Source organism: Pleurodeles waltl, chromosome 5 (assembly GCF_031143425.1).
Source record: "Pleurodeles waltl isolate 20211129_DDA chromosome 5, aPleWal1.hap1.20221129, whole genome shotgun sequence".
Classification (NCBI taxonomy): Eukaryota; Metazoa; Chordata; class Amphibia; order Caudata; family Salamandridae; genus Pleurodeles; species Pleurodeles waltl.
Window position 1 is genome coordinate 682,657,021 of NC_090444.1, and position 27,056 is coordinate 682,684,076.

The 27,056-nt window shown below is 45.0% G+C and overlaps 1 protein-coding gene across 2 annotated transcripts in view; it reads left to right on the forward strand.

Moving 5' to 3' along the window:
• The window catches only part of TULP4 (TUB like protein 4), a 682,961-nt gene that overhangs the window by 73,136 nt on the left and 582,769 nt on the right, over positions 1-27,056 (forward strand). Inside the window, exon 1 of one of the 2 annotated variants that reach the window (XM_069234584.1) lies at positions 23,358-23,442. The exons of the other annotated variant lie outside the window; for it this stretch is intronic. The gene's annotated coding sequence lies outside the window, so the exon portion shown is untranslated. Of the gene's footprint in view, positions 1-23,357; positions 23,443-27,056 lie in introns of those variants that run through there. 2 annotated transcript variants of the gene reach the window in all.

The following is a 27,056-nucleotide window of genomic DNA, read 5'->3' on the forward strand; positions in this document are numbered from 1 at the left end:
GATTTCCACCTCCCCAAACCCTTATTGCAAAATCCGATTTACCTCCAGCCCTTGCTTCCGTGGCCGCTCCAATTCGAAAGGAATGTGTCCCATAACAATGATAATCCATACCCAACCAACCCAAAGCCCGTCTCAAAACCACAAGCAGTTGATGAGCCGTCAATAATGAACCATCCTCATGCATGAATACAAACCTTGATGACTCTGGTAACCCTCCTACGAAGGACATCCATAGCCCGACCAGGCAGGTGGACAACCCAGTACCCTTCAAAAATACTTCTTGACCCCTCCCCAAACGATCATTTTTTGATGCCCTCAACCAAACCACCACAGCCCGCTCCTTACCTGCACATCCGACCGCAAAATCCCCTCCTGTCCAAAGAGGCCGCCCACACCCAACCCACACCTTTTATACCCACCCCTTAGACACCACCCCTTCCTGCTAAACGCCCAATAGAATTAACCCGATCCCTCTATAGCCCGTTCCACCAGCCCTATAAGCCCGGGGGGGAGACCAGGCATGCCTGACTCCCCCCAAACCCCCATTGCCAGATGCGCAGTTAGATGCTGTAATCCATCAGATTTTTGGGCTCACCATGCCATTCCAGTTTTGACCAAGCCATATGCAAATCAGTCTTGACCTTGCTCCCCATGGGAACAGTCCAGCGAGGTCCTCCCTGGACCAGAAACAAGCATCCTGGGACCGGTCTCTGGGTATCACCCCTCAGCCAGGCTAGCTTGAATCTGGTGGCGTAGCAAGCACGTGAACCCAGCCTGAGTATACTCCTCCCACTTAGTGTGACAAATGCAAAAAGAACAGAACAATGATGGGTTGTAGGCCCCAAGTGGACAGTCCAGTGGTTGGCGGTCTTATGGCGTGTGTGTGTGTACCAGGTGGTCCTGTAAGTTCTTATTTCTATTATAGGCAAATCTTGGTTTCGGCCATTTTACTTTTCCTGTTGTTATAATCTTCCAATGTTTATTTCAAATCTTTTTAACATAATTTGAAGATGTGCAATAGGTGGTGAGACAAGTAGGCATTTTTTTGTCTGTGTTCTTCACTGACGGTTCCAGGAGTCACTCTTGGTGCTTGTGTCTTGCAGTTTTTTGACACTAGTCTATAATCTTTATTGGATAGTTCCTCTCCCTCAGCTTTAACCCCTTTGCTGCCAGGCCTTTTCCCCTCCTGTGCCGAGCCTTTTTTTGGCTATTTGGGGCAGTTCGTACTTAGGTCCTCATAACTTTTTCTCCACATAAGCTACCCATGCCAAATTTGCGTCCTTTTTTCCCAACATCCTAGGGATACTAGAGGAACCCAGACTTTGTGGGTTCCCCTGAAGGAGACCAAGAAATAAACCAAAATACAGCGAAGATTTTGTAAAAAAAAAAAAAAGGAGAATAAAGGGCTGCAGAAGAAGGTTTGTGTTTTTTTTTCCCTGAAAATGGCATCAACAAAGGGTTTGTGGTGCTAAAATCACCATCTTCCCAGCTTTCAGGAACAGGCAGACTTGAATCACAAAACCCAATTTTTCAACACAATCTTGCCATTTTACTGGGACATACCCCATTTTTACTATTTTTTTTGCTTTCAGCCTCCTTCCAGTTAGTGACAGAAATAGGTGTGAAACCAGTGCTGGATCCCAGAAACCTAAACGTTTCTGAAAGTAGACAAAATTCTGAATTCAGCAAGGGGTCATTTGTGTAGATCCTACGAGGGTTTCATACAGAAAATAACAGCTGAAATAGAAAACATTTGAAATTGAGGTGAAAAAACAGCCATTTTTCTCCACGTTTTACTCTGTAACTTTTTCCTGCAATGTCAGATTTTCAAAAGCAATATACTGTTACGTCTGCTGGACTCTTCTGGTTGCAAGGATATGTAGGGATTGTAGTATCATCAAGAACTCTAGGTACCCAGAGCCAATAAATGAGTTGCACCTTGCAATGGGTTTTCATTGTATACGGGCACACAGCAATTAATTTGGTGAAATATAAAACGTGAAAAATAGGTATCAAGAAAACCTTTGTATTTCCACAATGGGCACAAGATAAGGTGTTGAGAAGCAGTGGTTATTTGCACATCTCTGAATTCCGGGGTGCCCATACTAGCATGTGAATTACAGGGCATTTCTCAAATAGATGTCTTTTTTACACACGGTCTTACATTTGGAAGGAAAAAATGTAGAGAAAGACAAGGGGCAATAACACTTGTTTTGCTATTCTGTGTTCCGCCAAGTCTCCCGATCAAAATGGTACCTCACTTGCGTGGGTAGGCCTAATGCTCGCGACAGGAAACGTAACATGAACACATCACATTTTCCCAAAGAAAACAGACCTGTTTTTTGTAAAGTGCCTAGCTGTGGATTTTGGCCTCCTATCTCAGCCGGCACCTAGGAAAATCTACCAAACCTGTGTATTTTTGAAAACTAGACACCTAGGGGAATCCAAGATGGGGTGACTTGTGGGGCTCTCACCAGGTTCTGTTACCCAGAATCCTTTGCAAACCTCAAAATTTGGCCCCCAAAACACTTTTTCCTCACATTTCGGTGACAGAAAGTTCTGGAATCTGAGAGGAGCCACAAATTTCCTTTCAGACAGCGTTCCCCCAAGTCTCCCGATAAAAATGGTACCTCACTTGTGTAGGTGGGCCGAGTGCTTGTGACAGGGAAGAGCCAAAAACTTGTCGAAATTGAGGGGGAACCAAAGCGGGTCCAAAAGGGCAGTTTGAAAAAAAAAAACATTTTTAGGCTGACAAGTGCAGCAGACTTTTTATCACTATAGATGAGACAATGCTGGGTGGCTGGAATTTTGTGGATTCCTGCAGATTCCGGAAGGTTCCATCACAAAAATGTGGGAAAAATGTTTGATTTCCAGCAAAGTTGGAGGTTTGCAGGGCATTGTGGTTAAGAAAATGGTGCGGGGTACCTGTGAAGCACACCACCCTGGATTACCCAGATGTTTAGTTTTCCGATGTGTCTAGGTCTCATGGATTTTTCTACATGGCAGAGTCCCAAAGTCCATAAAGTGCAGCCCTCACCATTCCAAGTGGGACGATTTTGAGAGTAACCCAAGCTCTCATGGCCCAAATGTAAAACGAAAACCCCAAATAATCAAATGTCCTCTTGCTTGCCATGGGATAAGATGTTTTAGTGTGCGGGGGAGAGCTGAAAGACTGTTACCCCCTTCAGTTGGGGTGGTGGCATAACCAGGCCCATACTGGTTGGTAGCCATCACCCCACTAGTTTTTTTTTTTATTCCCTGGCGTCTAGTAGACTTTCTGCCCACCCTAGGGTGTGGATCGGGGTAATTGTCCTATCTGCCCAATGGTGGACAGAACAACTTTGTATTTGGGGTGAGGGTATGACCATACCACCACCCTTTTATTTTGAAAAACAAATCTTCTCTGGTGGGCTTTCTGCCCCCCTTGGGGGCAGATGGGTCTTCCAAAAATAAGCCAATCTGCCTCCAAGGGGGCAGATATGGCCAACAGTAATGTGCCCCCATGGAGAGCGACCCTTGCCCAAGGGGCTGCCCCCCCAAACAAAACACACACATACACACACCAATCTCTGGTGCCTAAGTGGTTTCTGCCCCCCCGGGGCAGATCGGCCTAATAGAAATAGGCCAATCTGCCCCCAAGTGGAGGAGAAATGACCTAAAATAAATCCTCTCTCCACCCCCCGGGGACCGACCCTTGCCTAAGAGGTCACTCCCCTTGCGTTAAATAGGCGCAAAACAAAAAATCCCAGGTGCCTAGTGGTTTCTGCCCCCCTTTGGGGCAGATCGGCCTAATAAAAATAGGCTGATCTACCCCCAAGGGGGCAGAAATGGCCTAAAATAAATTTGCCCGCCCTGCGGAACGACCCTTGCCTAAGGGGTCGCTCCCCTTGCGTGAAATTGACGCAAAAAAATAAAGCTCCCTGGTGTATAGTGGTTTCTGCCCCCCTTGAGGGCAGATTGGCATAGCAAATATCGGCCGACCTGCCCCCAAATGGGGCAGAAATGGCCTAAATACAATTTGCCCCCCCCCCGGGGGTTGCTCCCCATCTGTAAAACAAACAAAAAAGATCCCTGGTGCCTAGTGGTTTCTGCCCCCCTTTGGGGCAGATTGGCCTCATAAAAATAGGCCAATCTGCCCCCAAGGGGGGCAGAAATGGCCTAAATATAATTTGCCCCCCAGGGGAGCGATCCTTGCCTAAGGGGCCGCTCCCCCTTGAAATTCAAGTTTAAAAAAAAAAACTCCCTGGTGTCTAATGGTTTCTGTCCCCCTTGGGGGCAGATTGGCCTCATAAAATAGGCCAATCTGCCCCCAAGGGGGGCAGAAATGGCCTAAATATAATTTGCCCCCTAGGGGAGCGACCCTTGCCTAAGGAGTCGCTCCCCACCTCTAAAAAACAAAAAAAAAATGATCCCTGGCGCCTAGAGGTTTCTGCCTCCTCTGGGGGCAGATCTGCCTAATAATAGGCGGATCTGCCTCCGGGAGGGACAGAAAAGGCCTTGAAAACAAAATTCCCCCCTAGGGAGCGACCCTTGCCCAAGGGGTCACTCCCCTTATGCCAATTTCCTAAATGAAAATAATCCCAGGTGTCTAGTGGACATTTTAGCAGCCGGATCGCTTCACGATCCCGCTGCTAAAATGCTCTGATAGACTTCAAAGGGAAGGAAATTCATTTTCTTCCCTTTTTAAGCCCCTCAGGTCCCCCATCACATAATCGGAAGAGAAATGCAAAAGCATTTCTCTCTTCCGATCGCGCTGGAAATGGGAGGGGGACTCTGAGGTCAGCGCGATCGAGCGCTGATGTCACAGAGGGGGTGGTGGGGCTCGGGTTAGAAGGGGAAGGGCTTCCCCTTCAATCCCTGCCTTTGGGGGGTGGGAGGGAAGACCACTCAGGGAGTGCTAGCACTCCCTCTGAGCTCTGTGCCCAGGATGTAATGGTTACGTCCTGGGCACACGAGCACTGTGCCGCAGGACGTAACTGTTACATCCGCGGCCCAGAAGCGGTTAAAGTAAGGTCTTTAGCCTGCGTCTTATAGTCTTGTGTTAGCGTCAAGAGTAGAATACGTGTTTGAGGGTCTTTTGAGAAAGATCTCAGAGGGCCAGATGGTATTGGGGATTCACTTCTCTCCTCTCGGCTACTGGTATGTATTTTCCTCCCCTTCTTACCTCAAATGTTAATTTTTTGTTTCAACATCTTTGTGCAGGAAGGTAGAAGAGCTAGGGTGTTCTGCTTAAACTAAGAGGAAACAATGCCAAAGAATGCAGCACTCTTAGGCTGAGCAATGAAGTTATTAAGACACTTCCCAGATATCAAAAGCACACGAATATATGAAAATAAGCATTTAACTCAAATTAAATAATACATGTGTATGTTAAAAAATAATCGCAGCAGTTAAGCATTTAGCATTCATGGAAAGAAATGTGCAGTGCAACAATAAAGCATTAACATGTATAGGCTAAATAATTAAAAGTTAAAAGGCATCATCATAAGGGCCAAATCCATCATCCTTGCCAGAGCAGACTAGAGGAACCCTCAAAACAGCCAAGTGAGGACACCTTCCTCAAATGGGATTTCCAGGGCAGTGCGTCCACTCTACATCTGAGTTCCTGTATTGTCGCCAATTTTCCCCATCTTTTATACCTTAAACAAGCTAGGAGAGCATTCTAGAATATCCACCCCTCTGTTACGAAATCAGACGCTGGTTGTACTTTGTCTGTGTTTGCCCCTTATTTACCTTAACATCTAGTTTGTTCATTCGAACGTCGCTCCAACGTCTCTTTAATTTACTTGATTTTTATTGGCTACCAGGGCACTTCATGCTCTTCTGTTCTACTTCCTGTTCTGCCTTTGCTGTCGTGTGGCCGAAGTACAACTTCAGTTTTTTGGTGAATGGTTACTTGTTAGTGTTTGTATGCGAAAAGATGAACTGAACGCAAGTCAGTTCACGCTGAAATGTGTGTAAACATGTCAGCCATCTTGCAATGGAATATCAAGTGCAGATGTAAAGAAAGCAGCGAGTGGGCTTATTATGTTGTGTTTTTCATTACTTAATATTTACATTTCTGATGAATAATAGTTCTAAATATTAAAGTCATGTGTGTTTGTTTCTTAAATTACCACCCACTCATTTTTAAAGAAAAGTCAAGTGTATAGTTGGGGCCGTTTTATTTCGAATTGTTAATCTCTCAGCGATTTATTAACAGGCAGTCACAAGTGCAGTTATCTTGCAGGCACTAGGATCATGATTTGAGTGGTGCAGCCGGTATAGTGGTGCCAGAGCTAAAAGCTGTTGGAACCCTTCTAAACACCAAATATTGCTATTTTACTACTAAACAGGAAGTCATAAGTGCAGTTGCCTTGCAGGCATTAAGGTAATGGTTTGAATGGTGCAACAGGTGCAGTGGCACCGGGGTCACAGGGTGTCAGAACCCTTCTAAACACAGATTATTGCTAAATTTTACTACTAATCAGACCGTCACAAGTGCACTTACTTTGCAGGCAGTAGGGTCATGATTTTAGTGGTGTGGCCGGTGTAGTGACACCGGGCCAAAAGCTCTAGGGACACCTCTTAACACCAAATATTGCAATATTTTACTACTAAACAGGCAGTAACAAGTGCAGTTACCTTGCACACAAAAGGGTCATGATTTGAATAGTGTAGTAGGTGCAGTGACACTGGAGCCAAAAGTTGTCATAAGTCCTCTAATCACCAAATATTGCAATATTTTACTACATTTTACTACTAAACAGGCACTCACAAGTACAGGGGCCTTACAGGCACTAGGGTCATGATTTTAGTGGTGCAGCAGGTGCAGTGGCAACAGGGCCAAAAGCTTGAGGAACCCCTCTAAACACAAAATATTGCTATATTTTACTACTAAACAGGCAGTCACAAGTGCAATTACCTTACAGGCAATAGGACCATGAATTGAATGGTGCAGTAGGTGCAATTGCACCAGGACCAAAAGTTGTCAGAACTCCTCTAATCATTAAATATGGGTATATTTTACTACTGCCCAGGCAGTCACAAGTGCAATTACCTTGCAGGCAGTAGGTTCATGATTTGAATGGTGCAGCAGGTGCAGTGGCACCAATGCTACAAGGTTTCAGAACCCCTCTAAACACAGATTATTGCTCAATTGTATTACCAAACAGGCAGTTACAAGTGCAGTTACCTTGCAGGCACTAAGGTCATGATTTCAGTGGTGCAGCAGGTGCAGTTGCACCAGGGCCAAAAGCTCTAGGAACCCCTCTAAACACGAAATATTGCTATATTTCACTACTAAACAGACAGTCACAAATGCAGTTACCTTGCAAACAAGAGTCATAATTTGAATGGTGCAGTGGCACTAGAGCCAAAAGTTGTCATAAATCCTCTAAGCACCAAATATTGCAGTATTTTCCTACTAAACAGGCAGTCACAAGTGCTGTTACTTTGTAGGTACTAGGGTCATGATTGTATTGGTGCAGCAGGTGCGGTGGCACTGTGCCCAAAGCTTCAGGAACCTCACTAAACACAAATTATCACTAAGTTTTACTTCTAAACAGGCAGTCAGAAGTGCAGTTATCTTGCTGGCACTAGGGTCATGGTTTTCATGGTACAGCAGGTATAGTGGCACTGGTGCCACAAGTTGTCAGAACCCCACTCAGTACAAATAATTACTGTATTTAACTTCTAAACCGGCAGTCACAAGTGCAATTATCTTTAAGGTCATGATTTGAATGGTGCACTGACACCGGGGCCAAAGGTTGCCATAGCTCCTCTAAACACCAAATATTGCTATATTTTACTTCTAAACAGGCAGTCACAATTGTGGGTACATTACAGTTGTAAGGGGCATGAACTGACTGGTGTAGCAGGTGCAGTGGCACTTTACTAACTACACATTATTGTACTCTAATACAATGCCTTATTAAATAAGGTACAAATTATGGGTTTGTATCCCTGTGATATTAATTCATCATATTATTACAACATAAACAACTATTAACAGTTTATCAAATTTAAAAAAACATTTTTATATCAAATTTAAAACAAACATTTTTCTAACATTTTTCTAATATTTACAATCAAGTTAGTATGATAGAATGCAAACAAATGAGCAAATGTGAAACCTATTGGCTTTGCCAATGCTTGTTTTTAGTTGTTGTGGGGGGTGCCCAGCATGACCATACCCCCCCCCCCCCCCAACAAAAAGTAGAAACAGCCTTTCTGCACCCCTGGGAGGCAGATGGGTATGATTATTCCCACCCCTGGGAACAGCAGAAAGCCCACTAGCTATTGGGGATCACTTTTTTTAATTGTAGAAGTGGGGGCTGCCCAGCATGGCATGGCCATACCCCCCCACCCCAGAAAAAGGGAAGTAGTCTTTCTGCCTCACCCTCTTCCCTATCCCAGGAGGGCAGAAAACCCACAAGATACCAGCTATTACTTTTTTTAAAAAATAATTGTAGTGTGGGGGCTGTCCACCATAGGCATGGCCATGCCCCCACCCTCTCCAAAGTGGGGAAATAGTCTTTCTGTACCCCCCTCCTCCTGGGGGGTGGGGGTAGAAAGCCAACTAGACACCAGGGTGTACTTTTAGTTTTAATTGTTGGGGTGGGGGCTGCCAATCATGGTCATGGCCATGTCCCCACCACCCCAAAAAACTGCAACAGACTTTCTGCCCCGACGGTGGTGGAGATGGGATAATAGCCTCCATCTACCCCCGGGGAGCAGAAATACTGGGTCCCCATTTTCATTGGGGTGGGGGCCTGGCCATGCCAATGAGGGGCTGCTCCCACCCCTACATTTAATTGAACTAATTTCTGTGATGGAAAATTCTGGAATGTGAGGGGAACCACAAACGTCCTTCCACCCAGCATTCCCCCATGCCTCCAACTAAAAATGGTACCTCACCCGTGTGGGTAGGGCTCGTGACCACGACAGGAAACTGCCTAAAATGCGATGTGGAAACATCACATTGCTTCACTGAATACTGACCCTTTTGTTGCAATGTGCTTAGATGTTGATTTTGGGCCCTACCTCAGCCGGCACCTAGGAAAACCTAGAAAATCTGTGCATTTTTTAAAATGAGACACTGAGGGGACTCCAGGACAGGGTGACTTGTGTGGCTCTCACCAGGTTTTGTCACCCAGAATCCCTCGCAATCCTCAACTTTTGTCTTAAAAAAACAAATTTTCCTCACATCTCTGTGATGGAAAGTTTGGAAATAAAGGGGAGCCACAAATGTCCTTCCACCCAGCATTTACCCACATTCTCCCAATAAAGATGATACCACACTTGTGTGGGTAGGTCTTGTGCCTGCAACAAGCAACAGTCCAAATGCAAAATGGACACATTACATTTCTCCACTGAAAACCAACCTTTTTTGCTGTGTGCCTAGCTGTGGAATGTGGCCCTAGCTTAGCTGGCAAATAGTGAAACCTATCAAACCTGTGCTCTTTGAAAACTAGACAACTAATGGAATCCAGGATTGGGTGACTTATCTGGCTCTCATCAGGTTCTGTCACCCAGAACACCTTGCAAACCTCAGAACTTATGTAAAAAAACACATTTTCCTCACATTTCTGTGATTGAAAGTTCTGGAATTGGAGGGAAGCCCCAAATTTCCTACCATTCAGCTTTTCCCTCAGTCTTCAGATAAAAATGATACCTCCGGCTGCAATCTAGATGCCTCTTGTGCACCTTCGCACATCAGTGTCCTTCTCTAAAACAGGCACTTCCTCTGCACTGAGAGTGGCTTCATCATCAGATGATTCCTCTCGGATAGAACATTTACTGCCAGAATCTTGCACTTCCTCCTCTGCCTTGGATCCAGAGTCAGTCTCATAATCATGGTTAGAGGAAGATTTAAAAAGCATACCAACAACCTGCTGAGCGGTAACCGTGTGGCTAGCAATAATCCTAACTAATAAAAGTAACTTGACAAATAAGTCAACAAGAACCACCGCAGTCTATAATGAACGAAGTGTGGCTTTATCAAACCGAAAATGAAACCACTGGTAATGTGGAAGGAAAAGTCAATCAATACAAAGCACACAAATGCGTATATACTCACTTGCTAGAGACAGCTAAACTCACCAGCACCTGCACTGCACAGACACAGCAAGCACTATCGATTTCCCACTAGAAAGGAATGACAAAAGAAAATTACTCACAAGACAACACAATACACATTGTGCACAAATCCACGAAGAATTTCGCACAAAAAATAAAACAGTAGCTAAATATGCTGCTACTATGAAACTATTTACAAAAAACACATTGGTACAGGGGAATGATACTCATTTAGAGTAAGCAGTAGATAAAACTTGTTCTTATCAAACACATCCAACTGCACAAACTGCAGATATACAAGTGCTGAACCTCAAGCAGGAATCACAGCAAAGGAAATCGGAAGCTTTGAACTAGAATAAAAAGAGAAATAAAACATTACAATCACAATTGTAAATGATTACAAGAAATATAACAGTTAGTATTATAAAACTCTGTCACCACCCAAATGCCAGTTAACACACACTGTCAGCCAAGTGCTAGGTCACACACACCACCAGTCCACGCACAATGCCATTCAAACTCCTGTTCACACACACACACGCACAAAAACCTTCCCTGGTGTCTAGAATTTCTCTGCCTCCCTTGGGAGCAGTTGGGCCTACAAATATAGACTATCTGCAACCAAGGGGAACAGAAAAATGGCCAAAAGTAAATACAAACACATATCAGTCGGGGTGACCCTTACCCAAGGAACTGCCCAGCCCCGGGGATAGATGGGCCTCCAAATACAGGATCTGCTTCCCCCAGGCGGGTGCAGAAAACGGCCAAAAGTAAAAAAGAAAAAAAAAGTAAGAAAACAAAATATCATCCCCAATTGGGTTGACCCTTGCCCAAGGGGCCTCCCCCCACCACATAAACACATAAATATCCCTGGTGCTAGTGGGTTTTATGCCCTCCCTGAGGGCAGATGGGCCTCCAAATACGGACGATTTGCATCCAAAGGATGATAAAAATGGCCAAAACAATGCCTTGCCTAAGCGGTTGTTTCCATGCACAAAAAAAAACCCTGATGGTGGTGGGCACATTCCTGCAGCATGACTACAGCCTCATGTGCAATCGTGCAGCAGGAATGCGTTACAAAGAGATATTGGGAGAAAGGGAAAACCCTTCCCTTTCCCCGATGCCTCTTGCATGCCCGAAGTCCACCCAGAAGTCAAAACCTACCTTCTCCAAGCTGGAAGCCAAATGGCTTTCAGTACGTCCGGCTCCATTTAATGATGTAGGTGTGTGCCATGCCTGCAGATGTTATCGAATCACCAAGGGGGCTTCGGGGTGGCAGCAGACCCTCTTCCGCTGCCACCCTTGTTTGGGGGTGTTAAATGTGCAGCCCATGAAGGGAGGGCCAAGGCTTCCCCCATGGGTGCATGCAAAGGTGGAACGGTTCCTTCCTCAGCACACGCCCACCGTGTCTGAAGACGAACCATTCCGTCCTCATCACGGAATCAATTAAAGCCAACAGACCTCTAACAGTGAATTGTTATCACATTATGTTACAGGGTGTAGCCAAACCACTGATTGGGTTGCATGTAATCTTACAGATTGCCATCCACAAAATGGTAGTAGGTCACTATGTCAAAACTTAGCAAGGGGCCCAGTTTAGCCTTTCGTTCTTCTGGGGTCTATAAATCAAGTTCTATTATGGTAGATAATAGCAGCAACTGTTATTTTAAATATTTAGAAACTGCAAAAAGATTTGGCATTAAGCTCTATGTCGACAAAACAAATAGCTCTTAGAGAATGATGGTTCAACGGTTTCACAGAGCCAGTAGTACAAAGACAACATACTTTGACTTTTGAAAGAAGCATAGTTGTTCTAGTTAATTTCAGCACTCTGTCCCCCTAATAGTTTTACCCTCGGGATGATCACCCTTATATTTGCACCTCTTGGTAGCCGTGATCAGCTTGTTTGGAAGATGGCATGCTACCTGACACGGAAGTCATTTTAGTAAAACCAAAACTTGTTAGATTTTTAATGTTTCTACGCCTGTCTGAAAGGAATTTTATGCACGAATCCGATATTCTTGAAATGCTAGGTGCACAAAGCAATCGTTGTAAAACTGATTGAATCACGTAACCACTGCGTGCCGTGTCTCTCTGCAGAGGCGGAACGTGCTGCTGAAGTGAATGTTGATTGGTTTGTATCTGTTGCCGGCCAGGATTGCTGGACCAATTGACGCACCAATGCTGGAGCGAGGTTGGAGAAGGATGCGATTGCGACGATCTCGTTTATTTGATTAGGTGGTAAAAAGATACTTAAACTGAGTGATGCTGCACTAAGGAACCTGCTGACGTGAAAATTCATATCTCTTTCCCTGTTACTGATAGTCTTTCTTGCTTTGCCCGTTTCACCGTTGCCACCTGTCTAATCTCATGATCTTTTCAGGATTTGACGTGGCATTTTATTAGGAACAATTGTAGTTTCCTTCTTTTTTTAATAGCAAAAATGCTCTGTCTTACGGCAGACACTGGAAATTAATATCTGAAAACTCGTGAATGGTTAGTAGATTTGTCCAAAATTCACAAGCGTTAAGCCTCCCTACGTATATTCCAAGCGCACTGATCCTCACTTCAGGGTGCAAGGGCTATCTACATTTTTGAACTAATAGTGAAGCCTTGTGTACAGATATTAAAGTGAGTAACAGGCATTGACAAAGCCAACAAGGCCTGGTTGCATTTTAGCACTGACTAAAATATTGCACAAAGACTCTGCAGTGGAAAAAACTAAAACAAAACAAGCATTAGCAATGCTAAATAGGTCTGGCATTGATTTGCGTCTCTTTGGCTTCGCCAGTGCTTGTTTTTTTTGTCTCTAAAATGTAGTCGTTGGTGCAGCTGTTTGACTTTCCCCAGCTTTAAAAGTGACTACCAGCAAAAATATGATTTGGTCTGAAAAGCAAGCATAGCCATAGTAGTCTCTGGCACTGAAATTAACTACTTTGTGTGTGGGGGTGCTCAATGTGAAAGGGAAGAAGGCAGTCACTCATAGTGAAGTTAACCAGTTGCTGAAGTGGGGTGACACTTTGTCCCATGTTATGTGCTGTAGCAGGTGGCAAAACGTCAGTGTGACACTTTACCAGACCAATGGGCTGGTAAAGAGGGCTGGCTGAAGGCCTATTTGAGTAAGTTTATTATCCATATCATTTTATTAAAATGAAAAGGTCTTGGTTAATTCCAGACCTGAAAGATTGCTTTCTTTCTACAATGTATCTACAATGTAAATAATTTATTGTCATGATTCAGTTTAGTTTTGAAATGTAAAACAGCCCTCATTGATTGCAATGCAAATATTTATAAACTGGATGATGTACCAAACGGCCACTAGGATGAGGTGAGAGAGGAGTACGCCTTTAGGTCAAGCCAATGTCCATTCAATTTAAATTGCAAAGAATTGGTAACAGTAACATCTAAAAATGTACCTTCTAGTTTGCTGCTTCACACAGCATTTGGGGCACCTGTAGACTGTAGACTGCTTCATTGGTCTGTGCTTCTCCATCCGCACACGGACATCATCAAGGAAGCACTGGATTTGATCCTGTGTGGTGCCTAGTTATGGAATCCCTAAACGTACTTAATACTTACAATAAGTCTTCAGCTAAAGTCATCTTTAACAAATAGGAATTGGAAGCAGCCAAATAGACATCCTATGGAGACTCAATAGAATTAGTTTACCTTATAATTAAGGAGTTTTTGACCCCAGCATTACTGCCACATCTTTTGACTGTGTTTCCAGTGCTGGGGGCTGAATGATTATACGTTGAATGTTGCGGTATATTAACAGTGTTCTTATTGATAAATACCCACATTTTTCTTTCTTTACACCAGGCTTCGAGTTTGTTTTCGCCTAACATGCTCTATTTCTGCACATACAATTCTCAAAATTGGCTGTGCCTTAAAGTTGCGTACACCCCTACTAGAATTCCCATGTTAAAACGTGGTGCCACCTAAGTGAAACACATCACATTGACACCCCAGCAGACTTTGAAAAGACATTGCCATGCGAATATTAACAAGCGTTGGCAAAGCCAAGAGGTCGCTCTTTGCCAATGTTGAGCAAGTGTTGTGATTAGCTTTGCCATTGCCTGACTGACCATGTTAAAAGTTTAGAAAGTAATTATTTCTTTACTTTCAAAACGGCTGCAGTGTTGCATTGTATCAAAATATGACACCTCAGGTTGTATCTTACCATGTGACAGCCATCTTGAATGTATAGAAAAAAAGGATTTTCATTGTAATCTATACTTTAAAAATGAGAGGCTACATCCTGGCCAATCAAAAGCAAAGGTAAACAGGGTATGCACCACACAGAATAGGGAAGTAAGCCATAAATAGAAATCGGGGACAAGTGTGCAATCCAAGAAACCAAATCCATCATGAACTCTATCCACTCCGGCGCCCCTTCGGACCCCTGCCCGCACTTCATCTTTAACAAAGCCGACAACATCATCGCCCCGCACCTCCAGACCGTCATCAACTCTTCTTTTTCTTCTGCTACCTTCCCCGAATGCTGGAAACACGCCGAAGTTAACGCCCTACTAAAGAAACCTACGGCTGACCCGAGCGACCTGAAAAACTTCCGCCCCATCTCCCTTCTGCCTTTCCCAGCCAAAGTAATAGAGAAGACCGTCAACAAACAGCTGACCACCTTCCTGGAAGACAACAACCTGCTCGACCCCTCACAGACCGGATTCCGAACCAACCACAGCACTGAAACCGCCCTCATCTCAGTCACAGACGACATCAGAACCCTGATGGACAACGGTGAAACAGTCGCCCTCATTCTTCTCGACCTCTCGGCTGCCTTTGACACCGTCTGTCACCGCACCCTAATCACCCGCCTCCGCTCCACCGGGATCCAAGACCAGGCCCTGGACTGGATCGCCTCCTTCCTCGTAAACCGCTCCCAAAGAGTCTACCTCCCTCCGTTTCGCTCAGAACCCACTGAGATCATCTGCGGCGTACCTCAAGGCTCATCACTCAGCCCGACACTCTTCAATGTCTACATGAGCCCCCTCGCTAACATCGTACGCAAGCACGACATCATCATCATCACCTCCTACGCCGACGACACCCAACTTATACTCTCCCTCACCAAGGACCCCGCCAGCGCCAAGACCAACCTACAAGAGGATATGAAGGACGTCGCAGATTGGATGAGGCTCAGCCGCCTAAAGCTGAACTCTGAAAAAACTGAAGTCCTCATCCTCGGCAACACCCCGTCCGCCTGGGACGACTCCTGGTGGCCCACGGCCCTCGGCACCGCACCGACCCCCGCAGACCACGCCCGCAACCTCGGCTTCATCTTGGACCCCCTTCTCACCATGACCAAGCAAGTCAACGCCGTGTCCTCCGCCTGCTTCCTCACCCTCCGCATGCTCCGCAAGATCTTCCGCTGGATCCCCGCCGACACCAGAAAAACCGTGACCCACGCCCTACGCTGGGACCACCGCCAAACTCCAAAATCGCCTGCAACGCATTCAAAACGCCTCAGCCCGCCTCATCCTCGACGTACCCCGCAACAGCCACATCTCCGCACACCTGAGACACCTGCATTGGCTCCCAGTCAGCAAAAGGATCACCTTCCGACTTCTCACCCACGCACACAAAGCCCTCCACGACAAGGGACCGGAATACCTCAACAGACGCCTCAACTTCTACGTCCCCACCCGCCCCCTCCGCTCCTCTGGCCTCGCACTCGCCGCCGTCCCTCGCATCCGACGCTCCACGGCGGGTGGGAGATCTTTCTCCTTCCTGGCGGCCAAGACCTGGAACTCCCTCCCCACCAGCCTCAGGACCACCCAGGACCACTCCGCTTTCCGGAGACTCCTAAAGACCTGGCTGTTCGAGCAGCGATAACCACCCCCTTTGTCCCTAGCGCCTTGAGACCCGCACGGGTGAGTAGCGCGCTTTATAAATGCTAATGATTTGAATCTATTCATTAGCAAAGGCTGAATTGTGTGTACTGTGCTGTCTGCAGCAGACAACTGGAGCTGTCTTTAGTGAGGCACCAAAAAGAGCAAGCAAGGGCAAAGCCAATAAGGCTAGCCTTTGGGAACTTTAGGCTTTACTTATGCTCATGGGTGATGCCGCACAGCATTGGCAAGATGCCATGCAGCATGGCAAAAAGTTAAAATTTAAACAAAAACGAATAAACAAAATGTGATGTGGCTGGACACGTAATTTTGTAGGCGTGCACATACATCTCTGTGCATGAACGCCTACAAAATGAATTTGTTGCATTTTTTTTTTATTATTTAACAATCCATGATGGAATCCCTAGGAATTCCAGGTTCCTCACCCAGCACCCCATCCCAGAGAGCTTGGTGGTTCAAGCCTCCACCTCTAGGGTCAACCGTGGTTTGTTCCACTTCACTCCACTGGCGAGGGAATCCAAAAGGCTGGATACATTTGGCAAAAGTAAGTTTTCTTTTGCCAGCCGTGCACTTTGGTCTGTGAGCACCACATGCCTTTTGGGCTGATACACAAACACTGTGTGGGATTCTGTTGCACAAGTGCTGCGCATGGCCTCATGAGGAGGCCTGAGCCATACTGTCACAGGCAGTTGTAGAGATGGAGCAAAGTTCACTATTCACTGTGACTGGTCACAGCTGAGTCGCTGGGCAGAGTGATTGTGTTGTAAGTGGGACTAAGACACCACAACAGGTTCAGAACCACTGGCTTTTCCAGGAATGTTCAAACTTCCGTTATGGACATGCACCTTGACGGCTCCCACCTCTTTGGTGCAAAGGCAGACTCAACAGACTTTAGGCTAGACTTTAGGAAAACAAGCTGCTTATGGGTCCTTGGGGCTCACCATGGCCCCTACAGATCCCATTCTGCATTTTGCCCATTCCGTACCTATGGTAGGAGCTACCAGCTGCTTCCCTTCTCTCCCAGTGACCATGGCCAACAGACTTTCCAGCCTTTTCGTGGCTGTGTGCACTGCTCCCACAGATGTAGAACCACCAGCCAAAGGTCAACCTAGTCTGCCACTCTCCTGGCAGATACAGCCTTTAAACCCCTTTAGCTTTTCCCTCATATCACCACAGGCACCCAGGATCTGCCTTCATTTGCCTCACTCACAGTCTGTTACATCAAAGAAGTGGGTACTCCAGATCATCCAGCGAGATTACTCCATTCCCTTTTTGGAAAGCCCACAACTTATGCCATCTTCTTTGGACCAGCTGATGGAGGACCACCTTTTCCTTCAGTGTCAGGAACTACAGGATCTTTTAGCCAAATGAGCCATCAAGAAGTTGCCAGCATCAGAAGTTAGCCATGGTTACTATTGCCTAAACCTTCTGGTGCCCAGAAAGGACTGAGAGCTCTGCACTATTCTAGACCTGCTCCTTCTCAACTTCTCCCTAAAGAAGTAGCTCAAGTCCTGTCTGACCCAGATCGGAGAGTCTGGATTGTAGCACTAGACTTGCAGGATGCTTACTTCCATATCCCTGTCCTGCCTGCCCACAGGTGTTACATGCTGTTCACGGTGGGCAACAAGCATTATCAGTTCGCTGTGCTCCCCCTTGGCCTTATTAGTGCCCATCGGGCACTCACCAAGATGATGGTGGTGGTTGCAGCACATCTGCAGAAGTCAGGAGTTCTAGTCTTCTTCTACCTGATGACTGGCTGTTGAAGTCAGGCTCGCCCCATGCAGACATCTCCCACTTACAGACTAAGGCAGGCCTCCTGCCGTCGCTGGAGTTCACTATCAGTGTGGCAAAGTCACACCTGAATCTCTCTAAGATGCTCCCTTTCATTGGAGTTGTTCTGCCCACAGTGCCATTTCGGGTCCATCCTCCCCAACGGCGAGTCCAGGATCTTCAGGCTATGATTCTGATGTTTCAGTCTCTATTCTGGATTTCGGCAAGACTGACTCTAGGGCTGTTAGGCCTCATGGCCTACTGCGTTCTGATGATGACACATGCCCATTGGTATATGCGAGTTCTGCAATAGGAGATGAAGCCCCTGTGGCCACAGCATGTAGGTAATCTCTCCAACCTGGTGCAGATCTCAGATAGAACTGCAAAAGATCTGTAGTGGTAGCCGATGATCTGTGATTAGGTCAGCGGCACATCCCTCTCCCTTCCCAGACAGAGCTGACTGTAGTGACCGAAGAGTTTATCCTGGACTGGGGCGGCCTTCCGGGAAAGGTGGAGAACAGAGGCCTTTGATCTCCGGAGGAGTTTCAGCTTTACATCAACCTGTTTGAGCTGAGAGCAACCCGACTGGCATTTAAAGTCTTTCGTCATTCTTGTTCCGATGTTCACAAACAACACCACTGCCATTTGGTATTGTAACAAACTGGGAGTGGTGGAGTTGTGCACCCTGTGTCAAGACACCCTTCGTCTCTGGACATGACTGGAACGTCTGGGCATTTTCCTGGCAGTTTAACATCTGGTGGGCTGTCTGAACACCAGAGCTGACAAACTAAGCCATTGGTGCCTAGCAGATTATAAATGACATCTCCTTCCGGAGGAGGTGCAAGGTCTCTTCCAAGACTGGGGAGAACCTTGGTTAGATCTTTTTATCACCACAGAGAACGCACAATGTCAGCACTTCTGTGCACTGGAGTTTCCAAGGCAACACTCGTTCTGAGACAATTTTTGTCTGGAGTGGATATCAGGCCTCTTCTGTGCCTTTCCACCGATACCTTGTCCAGAGATCTCAAGAAGATCAGGAACAACAGGGCTCAAGACATTTTTGTGGCTCCAGATTGGGCAAGGAGAGTTTGGTATCCCGAGCTCCTGAGCATACGCATCGGCACGGAGAGGATTTACTGCTGCAGGATAGGGTGCTATTTCCAAACCTTCCCACACTCTGCCTTCATGCTTGGAGATTGAGTGGCGGCAGTTGACAGCTTTCAAACTTCTTCCCGAAGTCTGCAATGTTATTTTGACAGGCAGGCGTCCTTCCATTAAGATATTAGACGCCTGCCGTTTGGACAAATTTGTGACATGATGTGCATCCAAGCTTATTGACCCTCATGCTGCACTCTTATCCTAGGTTTTACTGTTTTTTTAATGACCAAACAGGGCTCAGTTTTGGGCACTGTTTAAGGTTACTTGCCAGCCCTTTTGACCTTCTTGCGGTTGCTGGACCCATCTTCTTTGTTCAAGTCACCCGTTATGACACATATCTTAAGAAGACTTCAAACATCTGCTTCCACCATGGCCATTCATTAAACCCCTTTGGGACCAAATCTGGGCTTGTCCTTTCTAATGTGTGAACCCTTTGAGCCTCTACACAACTGTTTACTCACCATCAAAGTAGCTTTTCAGATGGACATAACCGCTACCAGTTGGGCCAGTGAGCTCCAAACACTTTCTGTATACCCTACCCACATGACATTCTATGCAGACAAACTGGTTTTGAAAAACCATGCCTCCTTTCTCCCGACAGTGGTGACACCTTTTCATGTGGGCCAACATTTCACCTTGCCTACCTTCTTTCACTTGACTCACCCTTCTAAAGAAGAGGAGAGACTCCATTGAGTGGATCCAAAAAGAACATTGCCATTCTCCATTGATAGTAGCAGAGAGTTTCGGATGAACGATCAACTTTTCATTGGGTACTTCAAGGCGAAGAAAAGGGAAGCTGTGCAGAAATGAACAATCTGACCCTGGATGTGCTCTTCATTAAAATCTGCTATGCATTGGCCAAGAAGCAACTCCCTGAAGGCTTGTGCACTTATTACACTTATTACACTAGAGCCAAGGCTGTGACCACTGGGTTAGTTTGCAGAGTCCCTATCCTGGACATCTGTCAGGTGGCAACGTGGCGTCTCAGCACACGTTCCCCAAGCACTACTGCATGGACAGTCAGATCTGTTGTAATGGGCATTTTGCTTGTTTGATCCTCCAGGATTTTTAGTCTAAATGTTTGCAGACTCACAGGCGGAGAGGTCTTGCTTGGGTATTTATTCTAAGGTAAGGAACCTGTGACTAGAAGTCTCTATCAGATGAGCAAGTTACTTTACTTACATTTCGTAACTTCTTATCTGGTAGAGACTTTATCTAGCCACAGATTCCTTACTGACTCTCTTTTTTTCCTGCTCTGCAGACTGATTTCTCCACATAGCTCTGCGCAAAGATCATTGACAACTGTATGATATGTTAGCATACTTATCAAGTTCCAAACCGTTTGTCTTTGAGTAATATACTGTCTTTTGCTAATACACACACATCTCTAAATTGTATACAATCTATAAAAATTACTACAAAACTCAACAAAGCAACTTAAGGCCCATAAACAAAGATCTTAGCTCTGATCTCACCTCCCAGTGCTGGATACTTTCTGTGTGCCTTGTATAAAAAAGATGAAACATGTTTACATTTTAAAATCTAAAGTGGCTACCGTTTCTCCAACTACAAGGGCAATAGATACAAAAAGGAACTTTAACACATCTTGAAACCTAAATACACTGCTAGTTCTTCATCAGAATTTAAACCAAATGGAACCATTGTGTTGAAATCTATTATGACCTAGACTCCAACCTGCATGATTGTAAAGTTCTGTTCCCTCCCCTGCTGTTTGGTGTTATTCTTTCAAACACCATCAACTGTAATTTGCTTTTGTCACTTAAATGATAGTCTTTAAAGTGTAAAGCTACTGAATACTGTTTGTTCTCATTAGTTATGATTTGCATATGTTCAAGGACTTGTGTTTTTATCCTGATGGATGATCCTACCAACATAAAATTTATTTTTAGTATATTTTATCCCACATACAAAAAAAGCTAGATTGCAGGAAACTTTCTTACTGATGGTAAACTCCATAGCGCTGATTGGGACCACAAATATTTAAACATTTACTCTATGCTTAGATGTCTTATACTTTGTGCATCTCTTAAAACCTTCTCCCTGATTCAGAACTGTGTCTAATTTGTTGTGGTATTTACATTCCTATGTAGAGTGTCTTTCAGAGACTTAATTTTCTTAAAGACGATTCTGGGATGATTGTCCAAATACCTCAAGATGATAGCATCAGTGTGGAGGATGTGCCATTGTTTTTGTAAACTTTTCCTGACCTTCTTGGATTTACTGCTATAAGTCATAATAAGTATAATGGTTTCTCTTTTCTTGGTGACTGGTATCCTATTGAGTAAGCCCTCTCTCTTGATTCTGTCCACTCTTGCTGCTGCTCCTTGTTGTACCTTCATGCCTTTCTCCTTTAATATCTCTACCCCTTTCTCCTGGAATTTCCTAAGCATAATCTAATTTTCTTTCTAAAATACTTCATCACTGCTTAGGGTGACTGAAAAGGGGCTTTGCCTGCAGTCTTCTTCCACTTTTAAATCCAAAAATTCTGTAGTCTGTCTGTGTAGCTAATGAAAGTCAAATTCCTGAGTGCATTGGTGTTGAGCTCCTGTACAGACCCCACAGCTGAAGCATTGGATCCCTTTCAAATAGTGAATGGGTTCTATATGACAAACCCCAAGCATCACGTGTGTTATACAAAGGTGTTTTGCTGGCATCCTGCTTCTCTCGCCAACCTATAGAAAGGTTAGCATATCTGGGTGTGAAGCAGGTCCCCACAAGGTTGCCCTGGTTTTGTTTATCAAAATGAAAAAATGTTGCATGTCTAGTAGCATCTCTGTATGGAGAAGGAAAGATAGAGTCCTAGCTCATAAAAATATTGGCAATCCTGCAGACCCAAATCATGGAGAGTACAAGCTGACATCAAGACTCGTAAAGGTATTCATCCTCCTCTCAAGTGAAGTCATCTATGAATCTAAGAAAGTCACCACTATCAGAAGTCACCCCTATCTTTTATATAGGAGGATAAAGAAAAGTTTGTAGAAAGTAATCAATGTAACAAGGTGCTTTCTCATAGCCTTCATTGAGATAGCTCTCCTTGGGTTACAACGTTGAGTGGGTGCAGGGGCGAGTAAAACAGCACTAAAGAATGACGCAATGTGGAGGGTGGGCAGCAAAGCACATGAGGGATAAATCAAAATGAAGCATAAGGAAATTTAACAAGGGGAAGAAGCACACAAGACAGTCTTCAGCACACAAGGGAGACGACAGCTCAGGGGCTTGTACTTGGGGCGGCATACGCTCAAGAGGGTGAGAGTTGGAAAACACATGCACTCTCATGCAGTGCTGAGCGGAAAAATAGTTCCCTAAAAGTGAGCAGTGAAAGGATAAGAAGCCAGCCAGTTTGAGAGATGGTACAGAGGCTATGCTCCCGGGGAAGTGCAAACACAATATGGACAGTCTGGGACAAGGAAAGCCATTGAATAAAAAGCAATGAGTGATAATTAATCCAACCAGTGGTAATCAGTGGGTGGTCTTTAAGCCGGTATAAGCTCTTGGTAAGCACACAATAATCTTTTGCTCGACCTAAAAACGGTGCCAGAGTTCCAGTATAATTAATAAAAACACCATCTACGCCATATGTTTTTTGTGAGGTGCCAGTTCATTTTTGACAAGTGCTCCACATATGCATAGCGTTACACTCCTACATGAAAGCAGTGGTAACCTTGTTGATGTTCTAAAAGTCCTGTGTGTGACTTGCCCTTGCGGTGCTCCTGTGCAGGAGCACACCCTTGGGAGTTTGCATGTTTTTGTTCAGTGTCTGTTTTTGCTCAGACCTACTGCTTTGAAAGGGATATGTCAGCTGTTTTATCAAACATATTATTATTTGGCACTGTGCTGTTTGTTCTCTCTAACTGCCTGGAGGATTCATTCTATATAAGTTGTTTATCTCTGGGGGAGCGGAGGGGAGTGCAGCGCATGATTGCATGAATCTGTAGTGCAGCCATTTATTGTTTTTGTCTGTACACATTCTGACTCATCTGTAGACAGTCACATTGCTACAGCATGCTATTTTTTTCTAATTTGGCGTTGAAAGTTCCAGATTAACATTTTTTTTTTATTTGTTTTTTTAGCAGAGACGGGTGTATTTTGAAAACAGATGCTTTAGACACATTAGTAATGGTATGAAGTTATGCTGAATTGTCACAAGCTTATTCATATTGTAGGTGAAAAAATATGAACGTTATAGTAAGCTTTACATTTCCCTGTATTTTCGTTTTTTTGTACTTGAATTTGGAGCAGCTGTAAAAAGGAGAAAGTACGTTTGGCACTGGTGCCTTATATTTAAAAACTATAGGTGGTTTCCCTTTTATTAATTGAATATAGCTGAGACATGTATTTCATACAGAGCTTCCATTGTTTCCCTTACTTTTCAATAATTATTGAATGTCTTGCAATATTATTGTTTTGCTGTAGATGGGTGGTAAACAGTTCTTCACGGTCAACAGCTTTCTTTATGTAATATGCCCTTTGTAGATCAAGAAAGAGAAGTGGCCAGCATTCGGTAGAGATAACTAGCTCCTTCTTGGATCTACATCTTCCGTCCTCCCTTTCGCTTCTAGCACCGGTAATGACATTAGTTTATATGTATTTGTCAATATTTATTCAAATGGCCTGTCTGAAAGAACAATACTGTTACCTCCTAAATTTCCATATTGTGGATGAAACAGAGGCAGGGCTGGCACAGACAGTCTCCAGAACTGTTATACGTCTATCCATTGCCATCATTCAATTGTTTTGATTTATCTGAAGTAGGAAACTTGGCAACACTCAAACCACTCTTCCAGATCCTTCGTTTTGCTACAGTGTAATTCATAAATGTGTCCTTTTACAATATTCCTAGAGGCCGTTTAAGTGCTAATTTGTGTACCGTTCTTTACCTTAGTTGCTGTATGCCCTTGTGTAAATTTGACCTCCAGTAAATCAGAATTCCGAGGAAGCGCTTCAGGAGATTTTCTAAATCAATACTGTATCCCCACCAGCCAATCTCCCTATAACTAAACATAAAAAAGCAACACAAATAAACCAATAAAAATGTTCTTTCTTTCTAAAATGTTATTTCTTTCCCTGTCTTCTTCTCCTGTTTGTCATCACAGGGATAAGACATGTCTACCATTAAAACTTATCTGTTAGACTTTTCATCCTTGGCGTGGTCTCCCTTAACTTTTTGCCTCTGTCTCCCAGGTTGTTGATGTGTGCTGAACTCTGATTTAGCTATTTTTGTTACTCTGGGCACTTTACCGCTGCTATCCAGTGCTAAAGTGCAAGTGCTCATTTACAAAATGTGTATGTAATTGGCTTATCCATGATTGGCATATTTGATTTATTAGTAAGTCCCTATTACAGTGCACTAGAAGTGCCCAGGGACTCTAAATCAAATGCTACTAGTGGGCCCGCAGCACTGGTTGTGCCACCCACATAAAGTAGCTCTGTAATCATGTCTCAGACCTTCCATTGCAGTATCTGTGTGTGCAGTTTTAACTGTAAATTCCACTTGGCAAGTGTACCCACTTGGCAGGCCTAAACCTTCCCTTTTCGTACATGTCAGACACCCCTAAGGTAGGCCCTAGGTAGCCCCAAGGGCAGGGTGCAGTGTATGGTTAAGGTAGGACATATAGTAATGTGTTTTATATGTCCTAACAGTGAAATATTGCTAAATTCATTTTTCAGTGTTGCAAGGCCTGTCCCTCTCAGGTTAACATGGGGGCTACCTTTAAATACAATTAAAGTGTAGATCCCCTTTGGGAGGGGATAGAGATGTTGAGTTTGGGGGTCTCTGAGCTCACAATTTAAAAATACATCTTTTAGCAAAGTTGATTTTGAGATTGTGTGTTTGAAAATGCCACTTTTATAAAGTGAGCATTTTCTTGCTTATACCATTTCTGTGACTCTGCCTGTTTGTGGATTCCCTGTCTGGGTCAGTTTGACAGTTGGGCTGGTTACACCTCCCACTAGACAGTGACACAAAGGGAGTTGGGGTGTGGCCTGCATATCATGATGAGCCATCTGTGCTAGGAGGGAGGGGAGGAGTGGTCACTCACACTTGAAAGGGCTGTGCCTGCCCTCACACAATGCAGTCGCTAACCTCTTGGTGTGTGTCTGGGACCTGGCCTGGGCAAGACAGGATTTCACATTCAAAAGAGACTTTGCTTTGAAGTAGGCCTACTTCAAAGGAGAAATTGGGTATAAGAAGGGCACCCAAAACCACAGACTTTAGAACACTTCTAGAAATCATGAGGAACCTCTCCCTGGAGAAGAGCTGAGGAAGAAGAGCTGCCCTGCCTGTGACTGTGCTTTGTGGAGCTATCCTGCAGTTGCTGCTTCTGCCACAGTAAGAGGGCAAAGACTGGACTTTGTGTGCCTTCCATCTTGTGAAGATCTCCAAGGGCTTGATTTAGAGCTTGCCTCCTGTTGTTTGAAGTCTCAGGGACAGCAAAGACTTCTCTCTGCCAGCGCCTGGAGTCTCTGGAGAGACTCCTACTCTGCCAGTTCCTGGGACCCTGAAAGGAGAAGCTGGCAGCCTAAGAGGAAGAAATCCACGCATATAACGCCGAGTGGGGAAAAGATTGACGCAACTCTGATCTGCAGCTGAAAAATCGACATGCCACCGGCTTCGTGGCGGAACATCGACACTCGCCTGCAACGTGACGGGAAGATCGACGTGCGGAGCTGGGGAAACGACGTGCAGCATCGCTGACGGAGGCTGGTGAGATCACAACCTGCGCTGCGTGTTTTTGGGATCATCGTGCAGCTAGATTTCTGATGCAAACACCGCTGGGCGTGTAAAAACGACATAAGGCCTGCCCGGACCCGAGAGTGCTGACCGGATCGACGCATCACTCTCCTGCAGAGAGAAGAAACACTGCACTGACGAAAGGAGAAACAATGCAAGGTCTTGCTCATGAGTGAAATTGACGCATCACAAGCCCTTTTTGCCGCACACTCGCCCGCGTGGGGTTATTGTTGACGCAACCAAAGTACATTTTCACGCCAACAGTGTTAGTGTGTGTTTAAAACTACATTAAGACTCTTTTTGCTTTTTAATTGATAACTTGACTTGTGTATTGTGATTTTTTGTCATTTTGGTCTTGTTTTGTTTAGATGAATATTTCCTAGTTTTCTAAACCTGTGTTGTCATTTTGTAGTGTTTTCATTAAGTTACTGTGTGTGTTGGTACTAATACTTTACACGTAGCACTCTGAAGTTAAGCCTACTGCTCGTGCCAAGCTACCAAGGGCGTAAGCAGGGGTTAGCTGAGGGTGATTCTCTTTTACCCTGACTAGAGTGAGGGTCCTTGCTTGGACAGGGGGTAACCTGACTGCCAACGAAAGACCCCATTTCTAACATTATCCATAAGAGTTCAATGTTTCAAGCAGAAGGAGACTGGTACCTCCGCACAAATTCTTCCATCTGCCTGTTTCCAGGTACACTTTCAGCATCTGATTAAGCAAGTGACTGTTGGCATTTACTCTTATTGTGGTGCAGCTTACTCTGCTAACCCACCTTTTTAAGTTTCGCCTGTACTCGTGCTCTGTGCTTGCGAAATCTATTGTGATAGAAAAACCTAAAAGGGGCTTGGAACCCACCCCTTACTTACCTGAACTTACCATTCGTCCACTCCATTGTTAGTTGTATTTGCTTGCTTCCCTTTGGCCAGCATGTCATCTGCATTCACTTCCTGCTCTTCCAGCTCTGCTTTTGCCATCTTGTGGCGCTTGGACGGAGTACTCCTTCCGGTCACTGACACTGGTTGCAGTATCCTGCCATTAACTACTCACTCACCAGTTTTTTTTTTCAAGCAATTCTGTCCAGCCAGATGGCTGTGCTGTTCAGCCTTAACCAGCCTCAAAGGGCTTGTTTCTTCTACGATGAGCACTGATTGCAAGTCCTGTCACTTGGCCCTGAGTAACGCAAGGGTTAAGAGAAGCCAACACGTCAACAGCTTCTTGCGCACCAAAGGCTTCTGTTCACACACAGCCGGCAAAGTATGTCAGCTGCCTCACCCTCGACTTTACCTCACCTCTTCCTCCTGTCTTGGCTCCTTACCCTTCTCTCTCCCCACCTCACCTTCCTCTCCCTGCAGATTACTCTCTCTCCCACCCCCCCTTCTGCTTCCCCTCTCTGCTCAACCTTCTCTCTCTACTCAACCTTCTCTCTCTGCCTCACTCCTGCTTTCCAACT